This window comes from Colias philodice, chromosome 23, assembly GCF_061535455.1.
Source record: "Colias philodice isolate Cphi_HAF_F1 chromosome 23, ilColPhil1 Martin Lab GWU primary, whole genome shotgun sequence".
NCBI lineage: Eukaryota > Metazoa > Arthropoda > Insecta > Lepidoptera > Pieridae > Colias > Colias philodice.
Window position 1 is genome coordinate 1,010,487 of NC_143108.1, and position 15,368 is coordinate 1,025,854.

Consider the following 15,368-nt stretch of genomic DNA (forward strand, 5'->3'; position numbering starts at 1 on the left):
GACTTGTACGATTTGGATGATTTTATAGGGTAAAGTTTACGGGTGAGGTTAATTGTAGGTACGCAAAATTGGGGCTTATTATACTAGTAATTATATAATTACTGCTTGAGCTGTTTCGATATGAGTAAATTTGAGGTTATGAATAGAAATTTTTGTTGTTTTATATTTAATCAATTAGGTACCTACTGAAACATTAATTGATTATTGAACCATAAAAATAAGAGCTTTATTATTAACTTCGACGCGATGCTAATTACACCGGCTACATCGTACAGCCGCGGTTTTATGAACACTTTATAATTGATGACAAGTTAAAAAATAACTACTGTTTAATTATATCATCTACGTGGCTTGCAATTGAAATCGAAATAAAATTTATATTTTCATAATGCTCGCCCATTATGTTTGTCGTTCTGTGTTCATATAATCGCGTAGTTCTTACCACACTCGATTTATTTATACGTTTATTTACCGCTTAGTAACGCGCGAATACTGAATAGATTGAACACGACGCGGACGATGCGGATGTTTGCTAGTTTTAATACAACTTATATGGACTTGTTTTTGTTATTGCAGGACTTTATTGTCTATATAATACGAATTGAACCTGCTAAATGCTAATTAAGCTTTTGTTCGACAATCTACTTCCGTTTAATCCTATACTAATATTATAAAGATGAAGAGTTTGTTTGTTTGCTTGATCTCGCTAATCTCAGAAACAACGGGTCCGATTTGAAAAAATATTTCATTGTTTGATAATCCATTTATCGAGGAAGGCTATAAGACAGGCTTATATCAATCAATTTTAAGGACGAAATTTGATAAATCAAATGAAAGGAAAGCTATGAACTGTTTAATTCTTTATTTTAATGAAGTATTTACAAAAAAATGTAATTAATCTCATACGTACTCGCAGTTACGTTACTTACATCTTTTTTTGTTTAATTATTTGCACATTGTATAATTTGTTAGCTCATAAGTCTCATAATATTGTACCTACTCAAATTATGTCACACAAGATGTCAGAACTCAGAGGTTAAAGGTCACGAAAATAGGTTTTTGCAAAGATCTCGTTTCCTTTGTTTTAAGTGACATTTGAAGTTACTACCTACGGAATATATTGTTGATGCTTGAAATCATACAAATTAAGTCTTTGTTGAACTAAAGTAAATTATACATGTATTGTGTATGTAATTATCAAATGAAGAGTATAGTCTTTGTTTGAACTTTAAACATACATTAATTATAAATTGAAACAATTTCAGTATCCCTACTAATATTATTAATGCTAAAGTAACTCTCTCTGTCTGTCTGTTACGCTTTCCCGCTTAAACCTCTCAACCGATTTTGATGAAATTTGGCACAGACAATCTTTAGACCCTGAGAAAGAACATAGGCTACCTTTTATTGCGAAATATGTACCACGGGCGAAGCCGGGGCGGACCGCTAGTTTATTACAAGTATGGGCTATACAATAGCAAAAACGCTTTATTTTGATAATCATTTATTTAGCATATAAAATAGATAAGCTTACAGAGAGCCAAAATTCATTGACTATAAATATCGCTCTCAAACCAATATAAACTCGTAATCATTCTTGTTATCATCCCATGAATCTCATTTATAGCTCAAGTGAATAAATCAAATCATTTTAAATTTTATAATTCTGTAATACGTACAATAAATACAAAGTTACAAAGCCAAAATACTTGTAGATACATATCTATCACTGTTTTTCTAAGTGTGAGTAATAATAACATTATTGTGTGTGTTAAGGTCGCGGTCGTGATGACTATGCAGTTAGCAACCGAATAAACTAAGCTCTTACGTACGAGACGAGCGAATATTGTTTGCAAATCGTTTAAGATATAATATAAAAAGTATAGAGCGTCGTTGGTATATTACTCATCGCGTAATTTAGTGTATTACGGTTTTTTTGCTATCGTCGATTCGTTGTTGTTATGATGCTTACGTACAGAAGGTACAGTAGGTAGATGTCGCCATCTAGTGATGGAAATTGGAATAGATCGTTTTTGTTGTGTGTGGGGAGGTATTCTAGTTGTTAACAATGGATTTAAATGTAATAAGTAATTATGGGCTCTTGTATTTTCTAAATTAACATGTAGCTCAGTCGTGAATTATATAGTCGAGAATTTCTACTGTTATATCAGAGGGCGTTATATTGTATGTATGTATACAAACTTTAACATAGAATAAAATGAATCCTATTTTAATGTGGCCGATGGATCAGCTTTTTAGTTATGTGTAAATAAATATGTACTCAATACTAATACATAGCTTTGTGTGTACATTGTAATTTGTAACGTTAACCAGTCGATAATAATATTTTTATCTAAGTTGGAATTATTGATATTTATGGCAAGTACAAGTTTATTAATTATTACTAAAGGTAAAGATACTTATGTATAAATAAATAACCACAAAAAAGTAATAGCTCATTTTTAATAATGAACGTAAAACCTTCAGAATTTGTAAATTTAAAGAGCCGGCTACTACGTTGGCATTGACCTACAATCTACATGCTATGATATAAATTATAAACTGAATAAGCGTTCGCTCTGAACCGGACTTTTTAAAAACAAGTTCAATACAGTTTTGTAGGTAGGTACCTACTAGGTTAATGAATGAAACAAATTGCTGTTCATTTTTGAGGTTTTTCGAAAGGTCATGCAATTAATCACGGCGCGAAATAATGAAAAACTACGTGATATTTTTTTTTCGTACTTGAATGAAAACAAGTACCTACCATGTGTTACGTCAATACTACTTTTTTTAAATTTTAAAGATTCAAATTCAACTATGTTATTTATTTCAACACAACAATTTAAACAAAGTGTCAGTGAACCAGTATAAATACAATGTAACTTTTTAAAATGACTACATCTATCTATGTAGGTATTCACTCTGCTCAATTTCTAATTAGCTATATCTTCTATATTATTCGTTTACCCTCTTGATTTTTTTTATTTACAAAATATTTGTTTACTCAATAAAATTACACGTAGGTAGTTATTATAAACGGTTGGTAAACCTTGAAATATAGTGTTGATAATGAAATTTCTTTTTTTTGGGTAAAAATATATTGTGTTTATTTTGAATCTGTCTCCACTCTACATAACAATCAAATATTCATATGAAATCGTAGCCTGAATATGCTTTATTATTAGTTTAGGATCCATCGCCCATTTTTGAACTTGATTACTATCAAGTATCAAGCTAATTTTCCGTGAGTAGCTTTATTTTGATGAGATGCGGAATAATTTCCTGTACGAAACTCTCAATTGTGGTAGCTTATAGAGGTCATCATAAATGATTACTAATCAGCTGATTTTTTTATTTTCACTTAGTTAATATTTATATAATTCAACAGACATATTGTCCTACAAATTGCGTATCTAATAAATATTTGAGAATCATCAAATCGACACATTTTATCCTTATTACCTCTGTTAGCTACCACAATCGAGAGTTCCGTACAGGAAATTATTGGGCGTCTCATCAAAATAAAGCTACTCACGGAAAATTAGCTTGATAGTAATCACGTGCAAAAATGGGCGAAGGATCCTGGACTATATATACTAGTTGACCCGACAAAATTTCTGCCCGGACACCCGTGTCATTCAGGAAATAATATACATAATATAACATATAGTTTATGACCTATGCTTGTATTTACCGAATATCTTTATACAAAAATAATATAAAAAATCGATCAAGCCAGTTTGGTTACAACACAGTGACAATATAATAGAAAAGTACACAATAAATCTATGTAGGTTATGTAAACGTTTGAAATGTAGGTACAATTTCGTACATTAATTAAACCCCGGTATTGTTAATACTTGATTACTTTCATTCGGCTTCAAAGGTTACGAGACTCGAGAGTAAATTGTAATACCTACATAGATTAATAGAGTTAAAGGTTATATGTAGTTGAAACGTGATTTGGAAACGGCTAGGGCTTAGTAACTGCTATAGTTAATTACTTAGTATTATGGTTTTTGTTTTATAATTTTGTGTTCTCCATTTTTATTTGAAGAAGTTGTGGGACCCTTAAATGTAATTTGGAATACCCTTTTTCGTAAAACGGTATAGCAAAACCAAATAATAGTTGCTAATCAAAGCCTACCCCATAAACCTGATAAGATTATCAACAAGCATATATTTGCGTTTATACATAGATACATACGTATGTGTATTTGCAATTAGATAATATTCTGTACATTTACTGTTATTTATTATACTTTAATTTATTACTCAGTTAAAAAAGGAAATCTTTTCATCCGCTTAGTGTCAGTCTTGAAGCAGAGCATCATTTTGTACGTGAATAAAAGTATCATATGAATAATTTAATCGTGACCTTGGCTTCATTATACTAACATACGTGCGTAGCTATTGTTATATTTGTTTACATATTGATTGTGTAGAAACTCACGTATGATTGTGGAATTAATAACTCTATAATATATATTAAAATTTTTCATTTTCATTTTCAATGCTTGGATAAAATTTATCCGACGAATAAAGTATGTATTACACGATAATATTAAAATGTCACGTAAACTGTCAAATACGGGCAATTAGAAAACGTTTTTAAAATGGTAGTTTTATACATTATTCGACGAATAAGTTTTAATCAAGGATTGAAAAATCAGCCCTTAGACGTACCTAACTTCACTTGGGGACAGTTGGGGACACTTTGGGCTTCTGCCCTGTTTGTGTTGTGGGGGGCACTGAAAACCAGCGTTATGCCGACCATGTCGACATGACATATGCTGAGGGCCTCACCATTTAGGTCGCCACACAAATTTCTTATCGTGTTTTAGTTTAATTATTTTTGTTCATTAGTCTTTATTTTTTTACGTGTTATTTCTTTTTTAAATTTTGTTATATTTATGTTCTATGTGGTGTACCTAATAAAAATGATTTTCTTTCTTTCTTTCTAATATGCATTGGTACTAAGTACTATACTATATATACTATATTATATATGTATAGAGTATATTAAACATGCATAAGATATATTTCACACCTGTTTGTTTGTTTCTGCACATACAGATGATGTACTTATAGGTGATGATCCAACGCTGTTAAAACATATCTTCTATTATGTTGTATTTATGAGGATGAATAATTCTTTTGAGGAATACTCGCCTATCTACGACCCTTTAGTTCCTTGTGTTTGTAGGTCAGTTCTCGGTTGTTATTTATTGCCAAGATCCCTTAGTTTTAAACTTTTTCTGCAGGTTTCAACAATAAGTTATATCTTAGTATGTTTTTATAAACTTTTACTTTTGATCACTATGGATAGAGTATAAAAATGCTTTGTTAATTAATTTTCCATGGGCAAAAGCCATCAAAATCTAACATTGTCCAACAACAAGGTACTGAGGTAACAAAAATATAAGCACAAAAATACGTTTATAATATTTGCGCGATTTATATATGTACCTACCTAACTTTCCGCAAGCATGCTCACGTAACTTAATAGCCGTTTTTGTTTGCAGGTAAAATGAACGCGTCGAGATCGTTACGAGCGATTTGCCAACAACAACCCTAATGACATTGAAATTGTGAGTAAAACAGTTTTGTACCTACCTACCTACTTGCGTACTTTACGTCATCAATCATTATATTCGTTAGCAGTCGTTGTGGCGCTTTTTATTGCGTTTTATTTAGACCGGACTCTCAGTGGAGTTTCGTTTGCAAAAATCGCGGACCTAAATCTGACTTCTGATATATATTGTATAGATCCCAGACATCCTATAGACAGATGTTGCCAACCAGTTTTGTGGTCCCCCTGCCCGCACCCCGGTAATTAAATATGGCATACAAAGAAAAAAATAAAAATTTCCAAAACATGCCGTGTGGGGTATCAAATGAAAGAGCTTATTGAGTAGATCACGAATATATAGCATACTATATACATTTCTTACACTTTCTCTAAGATTTTTTAGAAAATTTACGAAAATGGTCCATATTTGAGTTAACTTTAAACCACTATAGATTGAAAACTCATGAATATATTTTTTAAATTATTATTTTAAATAATTAACAATAGTCCATTGTTTACGATTCAATATTTCGTACAGTGAAATAGTTGCATGGGGGAGTGGGGGGAGCATTCAAAGATGGCGAGTATATTTTCAAGTTCATATAGTATATAGTTATTTTCATCAAATCCACCACATAGCTCACTTATATTATATTACGAACTATTGAATCATAAACAATGGACTATTGTTAATTATTTAAAATAATAATTTAAAAAATATATTCATGAGTTTTCAATCTATAGTGGTTTAAAGTTAACTCAAAAATGGACCATTTTCGTAAATTTTCTAAAAAATCTTAGAGAAAGTGTAAGAAATGTATATAGTATGCTATATATTCGTGATCTACTCAATAAGCTCTTTCGTTTGATACCCCACACGGCATGTTTTGGAAATTTTTATTTTTTTCTTTGTATGCCATATTTAACTACCGGGGTGCGGGCAGGGGGACCACAAAACTGGTTGGCAACATCGGTCTATAGGATGTCTGGGATCTATACAATATATATCAGAAGTCAGATTTAGGTCCGCGATTTTTGCAAACGAACATCTCCTTGGAGCCTGCTCTAATTTGCGTGTTTGCGCGCGGCAATGACTTTCTTTTGCTTTGGTTTGTTTTACATTTAGAGAGGTATTTTTTGTATAGTAGAGCAAGTTTTGCCTTGTATTTTTGATTTGGCTAGGCTATGCCCTAATACTGCAGTATTAGGGCATCATTTTCTTGAATTATAGGGTAAGAACATGTGTTTTAGTAGAAGAAATGTTCATTATTTTGCTTTCTGTATGTCTTTTAATGAGCGCTTCTTTTTCCCTAGATTAATTGACACGATTTGGTGATAGGATTGTTTGATTTGAATTTATTATGGACATTTTTTTATTTGGAACTAAAAAATTATAACTACCTGATGTGAGGGGCAGAAGACATTTCTTCAAAATTACTGCTTCATGAAAAAAGCAAAAGATATTTTCACATTATACACCTATCTTCAAATCCATATCAGTACTTACAGACTGATAGTTCGTATGTTTGTTATGAATCTGCCAATGTTATGGTTAACCAGTTATTTTCATTGTTATTCAACTCTTGTCTGTATACATATATAACTAATCATACGCATTAACTCTCATTACTGAAGCTTTCAATTATCTCTGTAATTAGCAGTTGTAGCGTCCTTCAATATTAATGAGATTATCGTACCGTTAATTCATTCATTAATTGTAATTATAATACGAGAAATATGTTTACGTAATGACAGCGTTGTCGAGTTGAAAACGAAGCTATAGACATCTAGTTCATCTGTTTGTTTAACGTATTATAATAAAACTAGAGTCCGCCCGCGGCTTCGCCCGCGTTTTCAAAGAAAAACCCGCATAGTTCGCGTTCCCGTGGGATTTCCGGGATAAAAACTATCCTATGTGGTAATCCAAGTTACCCTCTATATGTGTGCTAAATTTCATTGTAATCGGTTCAGTAGTATTTGCGTGAAAGAGTAACAAACATACATACATACACCATTGTATACATCTATTCTCATAAACTTTCGCATTTATAATATTCAAATTAATGTTAATAATATACAAAATACAAAGTTAAGATTGATGCATGCGTACGGTAATGCGAACAGCGAAGCGTTTGGCAAATACATACAAGTGTCTTATGTTAATGGTGTTTGTTTTTGAATGTTAATGGTTGTTTTACATTTATTATATGTAATAACAAAAATATACTATGCACTTTGGGAGTTGACCGAGCGTTGTATTAACTATCGACGTATTTGACTAGTGTCCTTAGTAATAATTATTAAGTTACATGTTAAATAATAAATATCGTATCTTGACATGTCGTCCTACATACGAGAAAAGGTATGAAAGGTAAAGGTTGAAATAAAGAAAAACATTTGTATAGCACTTGGGCTAATGCTTAAATAAAATATGCCATTTATGGGTTACGATTACGAGGTGTCTGGTCAACGCAATATCGGGGTTAATTTAGTAAGCATTGTTAATTCTCATTTACGTGAAAACTAGTTTCAATTGTAAACAGAAATAATTCTTCGCTAAGCTTTAATCTCTTAATATTTTGCGTTTATAATTTATATTATATTGAAAGTATAAAAGAATTACGTTTTGTTTATGTTATAATTTCTATCACCAAAACGAAGTTACGTTCCTCCAACTCTATTGTGCTATACACTTCATAAACTGCAGTCTGAAAGTGGCCTACTAATGTAGTAAAGTGGATTAAAACAATGGTTGCTCGAACGCGAGACTGAGCTCGTAAGCAAATCAAGCGAATGCGCCGTTGTGTCATGAGTGATATGAGAGCGTATTATGCACGGGTGTCTGGAACCTACTGGGAAAATAAAACTGCATTTTTTATGGTATATTTATCGATGTAACTGGTATAACGTTGGTTATAAAGTTACATGATCTCATTGGTAGGGGATGTAACAATATGTTCTCATAAGGTTAACAAGAGATTTTAAACTGCAAAAAGTTTTAGCTTCTTGTTCAATTTTTTGTGATAGTTTTTGCAAAAGTGCATAAAATTTCAATTATTATTTGTTATAGTATCTATTTAGTTATCCGTGTTTATACTGAAAATTATTTTGATGTCGTATATAAGTATATACCGGTATTGTTTGACCTTAAAGTATTGTCGGATCGCTTATCATGTGGTATTTTGCTTAACTTGAATGTAGACAGAATTAATCAAAATAACGTAGGTAAATGCCACAAATAGGTGTGCAGTGTAATGCAACGAATATTTTATCTTTAAATCAATTTATAAGCACATGAATTTCAGATAAGAGATTGCAAAAAAGTGTCTGATAACAAGTTACATTTCAAAAATAAGACGACTTTTTTATGATGATCGTCTAGTTAGTATAATTTTAAAATCGTATTACAAGTTTTTCATTTCCTATTTGTAATATATTATGTTGTGTGTTGAATGGATTGTGTATTTGCACTTTCCTACTTCCATTTTTGATATCGATAAGAAACAACATCATTCAAAGAAAAGTTATCAAATACTCGATGAATACACATTTCCATGTAAATACCGTAACGCTCACTCTGTTAAGCCTTTAAAGGTTATCAGGCCACTGCAACGGCTTAGCTATAGGCGGGTTCACACAGAGCGAGCAGCCTCACGAAGGACCCGCCTTATAACGTTTACCTCTAAAGATGTTCGAGCCACTGTAACGACTTTGTTATAAGGCGGGACCACACAACCAACTGCCTCGCGAAACATTTTCCTCACTAGGATGCTCAGTGCTTGGACGTGGCTCAAACGAGGCATACGTGCATAAAATTCTTCGCCAAGATGCTCGCTCTGTGTGTGCCCGCCTTATAACGTTTACCTTCAACTTGTAAGGTGCTCGAGCCACTGCAACAACTTTGCTATAACGTTTTGCCCGGCGATTATCCACTGCTGGCTCGACGCCAACTCTCGCAGACAACGTGGCGGTGCGGAGCCAGCAATTATCGAATACGTTCTTATTATAATTTGTATTGATAATTGATTTTAAGATGGTAGTAGATGTGTTGTTGATATATATTATGGATATTTTGGTTAGGAATGAACAGTGGAGGATGGTTGACTTTGTGAATTAATGATTTATTTATTGTTGTAGGCAATGTAGTTGTCGTAATGTGCGATGAGATTAGAATAATAGAATTTTGTAATCCTTTATTCATTAAATGTTGTGTTTAAATTTTACGGTTTCGATTCATCTTTGTTTAATCTTTGAAAAGTTCTTAGGTATAGGTTCTATATCTTATTCCATAAGGATTCTTTTAAGAAGTGTTGTCTTTGTCTTTTTACCACTGATGTTTTTATTGATTAATTTACATATACTTGGTAGAATATTCACCCAGACCAATCTTATAAAACTTTATAGACTACAAGCCCGCATAGGACAAAAATATGGGTCAAATGAACCACCAGGGGACATATCTAGAACGATAGCAGAGCAAAAAATAATAAGATTCATCACTATGCCGTCACTTGTAAGCTGTCCAACTGAGTGCAGATGAGAATTGAAAAGTACAGGTAGACTCGGTAAATTTTGGTCATATATTTTTGTACGGCATTCTTAACCATCGATAGATCCATTAAAAATAATAAGAAACCGCTCAGTGCCGTACAAAAATGGTGGTCCACCAAGTCGGAATTTTTATTTAATTTCCGAGAGTTACCGGGGGTAAATTTGGTCATTTGACCATGTACGGCATCTGTGTCATACTATTGCTATACTGCTTTTAATCCATTATTCCGCAACGCCGTACAAAAATCATGGGGACAAGGGGAAAAAATCGAGAGTTGTAATCCCCTCTCTTTCCCCACTCCAGGGGGTCATTTGACACAACACGAAATAAATTTATTTTTAAAGTATTTTATGCATAGATAATATTTTTTCATGTGCCGTACATTTTCGTTGGTTCAAAGGGGAAAAATCTGAAAAAGAAAAAAATCCATATAACGAAATGTTTGCTTTATATTTTTTTAATAAAATATAAATATACATTAATATTAAGAAGCTCGAGGTGGTTAATTATCACCTTGGAAAGTCGGAGTCAGGTGGAATGGACTCCGTTAAATTGATGAACTAATAAAAAAGCTATGAACGAAAAGATGTGAATTATATGCAATCAGTCCATGAATACAGGTAAAGTCACAAGCAAATGCTAGTAATATATATGTTACGGCTAAAGGTAGGTGAGAACATAAACTTAAGATTAGCCGGCTAAACTTAGGTTTATTTTCGACGAGGTGTTAATGTTAGTTTGTTCTATCTTTAGCCGGCTAAACTTAAGTGTAACCGCAGGCCCGTGGCTAAAAATGTCGGGGTGGGTAGATTTGGTTACTATAATACATGTAAGGAACAGGGCGAGTGTTTTCTGGCACTTCGCCGGCTGCTGCCGCAGCACGCTCGCTGCGCTCACTCGGCTCGTGCGGGTCTTAAGAGTTCTAACCTAACCTAACCTAGCCACCAGCTTTCTGCCCTGAGTCGGGGTGGGTAGATTTGGTTACTATAATACATGTAAGGAACAGGGCGAGTGTTTTCTGGCACTGTGCGGGCCCCTCAAGCCCTCCACCGGCCCGGCGCTAACCAAATCTACCCACCCCGACATTTTTAGCCACGGGCCTGCGGTTACACTTAAGTTTAGCCGGCTAAAGATAGAACAAACTAACATTAACACCTCGTCGAAAATAAACCTAAGTTTAGCCGGCTAATCTTAAGTTTATGTTCTCACCTACCTTTAGCCGTGACATATACATATTCAAAATGTACAAGTAAAGCGCTTTCAAATGATACCAAACACTGCATATTTATCTTAACTCTTTTTTTTTACTCTGTATGTTTTGTCCGCTAGAGGGCGCCACATTAGATTTTGTGAAACCCCATATAGCCTTTAGCTAGCTGGTCGTTGGTTATCCAGTGAACAATTCAGACGCTTCTAATGATATGTCATTTGTCGAATTCTGATAAGTAGTTTAGAAGTTACGAGGGAATAGATGAACATACATACATGACCTATAAACAACCATAATCCTCCTTTTGCTTTGCCGTAGTTGGGTAAAAATATGTTAATGCCGTACTGTATCAAATGGCCATAAAGCACTCTTAAAATTGTAGCTTTCGTCGCTTTCATCAGCCTAAAAGATGTGGTCTGCACAAAAATGTACGGCATCGTTTTTTCCTAATTTATCTATGTTAATACTATTTAAAACAACGGATAAAGTGTAGAAAACTATTATATTTCATTAATCTACGATGTTTAAACTTTAACAAAATTTCTGGTTTTGCATTTCTCTATAACTTTTTTTAGAACGGTTTCTTTTGAACGGCAATACTATACAACCATTGAATTTTACAATATCATGTTAAAAAAAAAGTTCCCGTACAGGGTCAAATGACCTTACAGCTCTTTATATAAAGAATTCGATGAAATTAAGATGATTATTGGTATACATTTAAAAGAACAATTATTTTTTGACGGCATTGCTTTTAATAGTACTTTTGAGTGCTAGATAATGTTTTGGAACCGAAGCCGTACTTAGTCAAATGACCCCCTGGAGTGGGGAAAGAGAGGGGATTGCATCTCTCGATTTTTTCCCCTTGTCCCCATGATTTTTGTACGGCGTTGCGGAATAATGGATTAAAAGCAGTATAGCAATAGTATGACACAGATGCCGTACATGGTCAAATGACCAAATTTACCCCCGGTAACTCTCGGAAATTAAATAAAAATTCCGACTTGGTGGACCACCATTTTTGTACGGCACTGAGCGGTTTCTTATTATTTTTAATGGATCTATCGATGGTTAAGAATGCCGTACAAAAATATATGACCAAAATTTACCGAGTCTACCTGTACTTTTCAATTCTCATCTGCACTCAGTTGGACAGCTTACAAGTGACGGCATAGTGATGAATCTTATTATTTTTTGCTCTGCTATCGTTCTAGATATGTCCCCTGGTGGTTCATTTGACCCATATTTTTGTCCTATGCGGGCTTGTAGTCTATTAATCTTATGAAAGCGTCCCGTACAATTAGCTACATATTATTATACAGACATGTGCGTTTAACTCATCGATAATAAAGCCTTTAAAATACCGTCAGTAGATATAAATAATTTGGAAAATCCAAAAGTGCACGCCTCATAATTTTTTTTTATTAAATATTTATTAATTATTATTTTTGTTTATTTAATAACAATTAAACCACATCGAATCAGACCCTGAAAAATGAAAGGGTTCTATTCCTGAGCATACTCAAGCGTAAAAGAAAAAAAAAGACTCGATTAGTAAAGTATTTCGGTCGCTATCGTGTTAACAAGAAAAAGGATCCGCACATACAGACACACGGACGTCCAAGACAGAACTTTTTTAAACTGTTTTTTAACTAGTTTAAATAACAAAAATGACATCAAAAATATCATGAACGTTAAAAATAGTGTTTTTTCTTAATATGTGTGTGTATGTATTATCTTACAAGTGCAATGTATGATACATAAAGACATTTTAAGTTTGAAAAATCAGATGTTTTGCGCGAAGTGACAGTAGTACCCACCTCAACGCTTCGCTTATGAGGCGTGCAATAGGTTCATTTATAAAAGTGTATCGGTATTTTATCGATTTGTTAACAGGTAGCGGTAAAGACGATGGCATTAACACCTGCTAAAAGGTGGTATATATGGCATGTTAATTGGCTTACATGAATATCACATGGTTGTAGGTACTTTATTGTTGAACCCATTCAGGCTTCCCATCGTTAAAAAATAATGAAGTTTCGTACGTAATTACTCATTTCTTCACGACATGATTGGAATTCTTAATATCCTGATAAATAAATAAATAAATAATAAATAAAGCCTTTATTAACAATCTAAATGTTACATTTCTTCTTAAAAACTACTTAAGTATTATTAACATGTAAGTTTATGAAAGCAACATAATTCAAATATTATTGTTTTTATTAGACACCGGTTTTATGATTGTCTTGCTCTTTGGCATAGGCCTCCCCAAGAATTCTCCACATCGTTCTATTTCTCGCTATCCTCGTCCAGCATGGTCCTGCCACCTCCTTTATATCATCTTCCCATCTTCGATATTGCCTTCCTTTACTTCTTTTATTGTATCTAGGGCACCATTCCGTCACCTCCCTCGTCCACTTTTCTATCTTACTTCTTGTTAAATGTCCTGCCCATTTCCATTTCAGCTGTTTGATTCGGTACTTTATGTCAATAACTTTAGTTTGTTTTCTAATTGTTTTTAGCCTAATTTTGTCCTTTAGTTTTACATTTAGTATGCTTCTTTCCATTCGGTGTTGGCAAGTCTCTAGGGATTTTATGTTCTTCTTCGTACAGCTCCATGTCTGACAACCATAGGTCATGCTTGGTAGTATGCATGTATTAAATATCTTCTTCTTGCCTTCAATTGGAATATCTGCGTTTTTCATTATGTCTCTTAGAGCCCAGTATCTCTTCCATCCCAGGGTTATTCTATTTTGCACTTCTTTTGTTGTGATGTCAGTTGGAGATATTATTTGGCCCAAGTATGTGTATTCGTCGACATATTCCAGTTCAACAGCACTGTCAGATTTAATTGGAGTTTTTATATAATTAGTCATTAATTTTGTTTTACTGGTATTAATTGATAATCCTACCTTTTCGCTTTCGCGTATCAGTTGCTCAATCATAACCTGGAGAGTGTTTGAATCTTCACATATTAAAATGAGGTCATCTGCGAATCTGAGATGATTTAATAATACTCCATTTACATTTATACCATATTCCTTCCATTGAAGCTGTCGAAATATATGCTCCAAGGTTGCCAAGAACAGTTTGGGTGATAAGGGATCTCCCTGTCTAACTCCTTTACTAATGGGAAAACATTCTCCTGTTTTTTCTGTACGTATTTTAGCCTGCATATTTGTATATATTTTCCTTATTATGTTGATGTATTTACTATGAACCTGTTGTGTGGTGAGCGCTTCCCATATTTTATCATGCTTCAGTGAATCAAATGCTTTATTGTAATCTATAAATGCTAAGTAAAAGTGTATTCCATATTCATTGCATTTCTGGATAATTTGTTTGATGGTGTGGATGTGGTCGATGGTTGAGAAGCCACTACGGAACCCTGCCTGTTCTTTGGGTTGATTTTCTTCGATGATCTTCGTTATCCGGTCAAGTATAATCTTGGAGAAAATTTTGTATACGTTCGACATTAACGAAATTGGTCTATAGTTCGAAATATCATCTGTTCTCCCTTTTTTGTGTAGTAAAATTATTGTAGATATGCTCCATTGACGAGGTATATATTCGGTTCTTAAAATGTCATTAAAAAGATTTGTCAGTGTGTCCAAGATGGTCTCAGATATTCCTATTAAAAGTTCATTAGAGATGTTATCCTCGCCTGATGCCTTTCCTCTTTTCTGTGATTTAATCGCTTTAATAACTTCATCTTTTAATATATACGGAACTGGATCATCTAGTGTGCTTAGCCTAATTGTTTCACGATTTGTAATGAGTGTGCTTTGTTCGTCATGATAAAGATCGCGGTAAAACTCGGTTGCTGTATTTAGAATTTCGTATCTTTTCGATTTATGTTTTTTAGTTTTGTGATGTGTTACGTACGTAATCCAGTTTGAATGTTCTTGGAGTTCCTTCCATGCATTCTTGATTCCTCCTAATTTTGCTATATGGTATTGTATTAAATTAGTTTTTTGTGTTTTTCTGTATTTTCTTATTTCATTGTATATTTGTTTGCTTATTTTAGT

The 15,368-nt window shown here is 33.3% G+C and overlaps 1 protein-coding gene across 2 annotated transcripts in view; it reads left to right on the forward strand.

The window, feature by feature from the left end:
• CtBP (C-terminal binding protein) overlaps nucleotides 1-15,368 on the forward strand; it is a 124,400-nt gene that overhangs the window by 90,850 nt on the left and 18,182 nt on the right. For both annotated transcript variants that reach the window (XM_089709778.1, XM_089709779.1), the window contains exon 4: nucleotides 5,529-5,594. The gene's annotated coding sequence lies outside the window, so the exon portion shown is untranslated. The remainder of the gene's footprint in view (nucleotides 1-5,528; nucleotides 5,595-15,368) is intronic.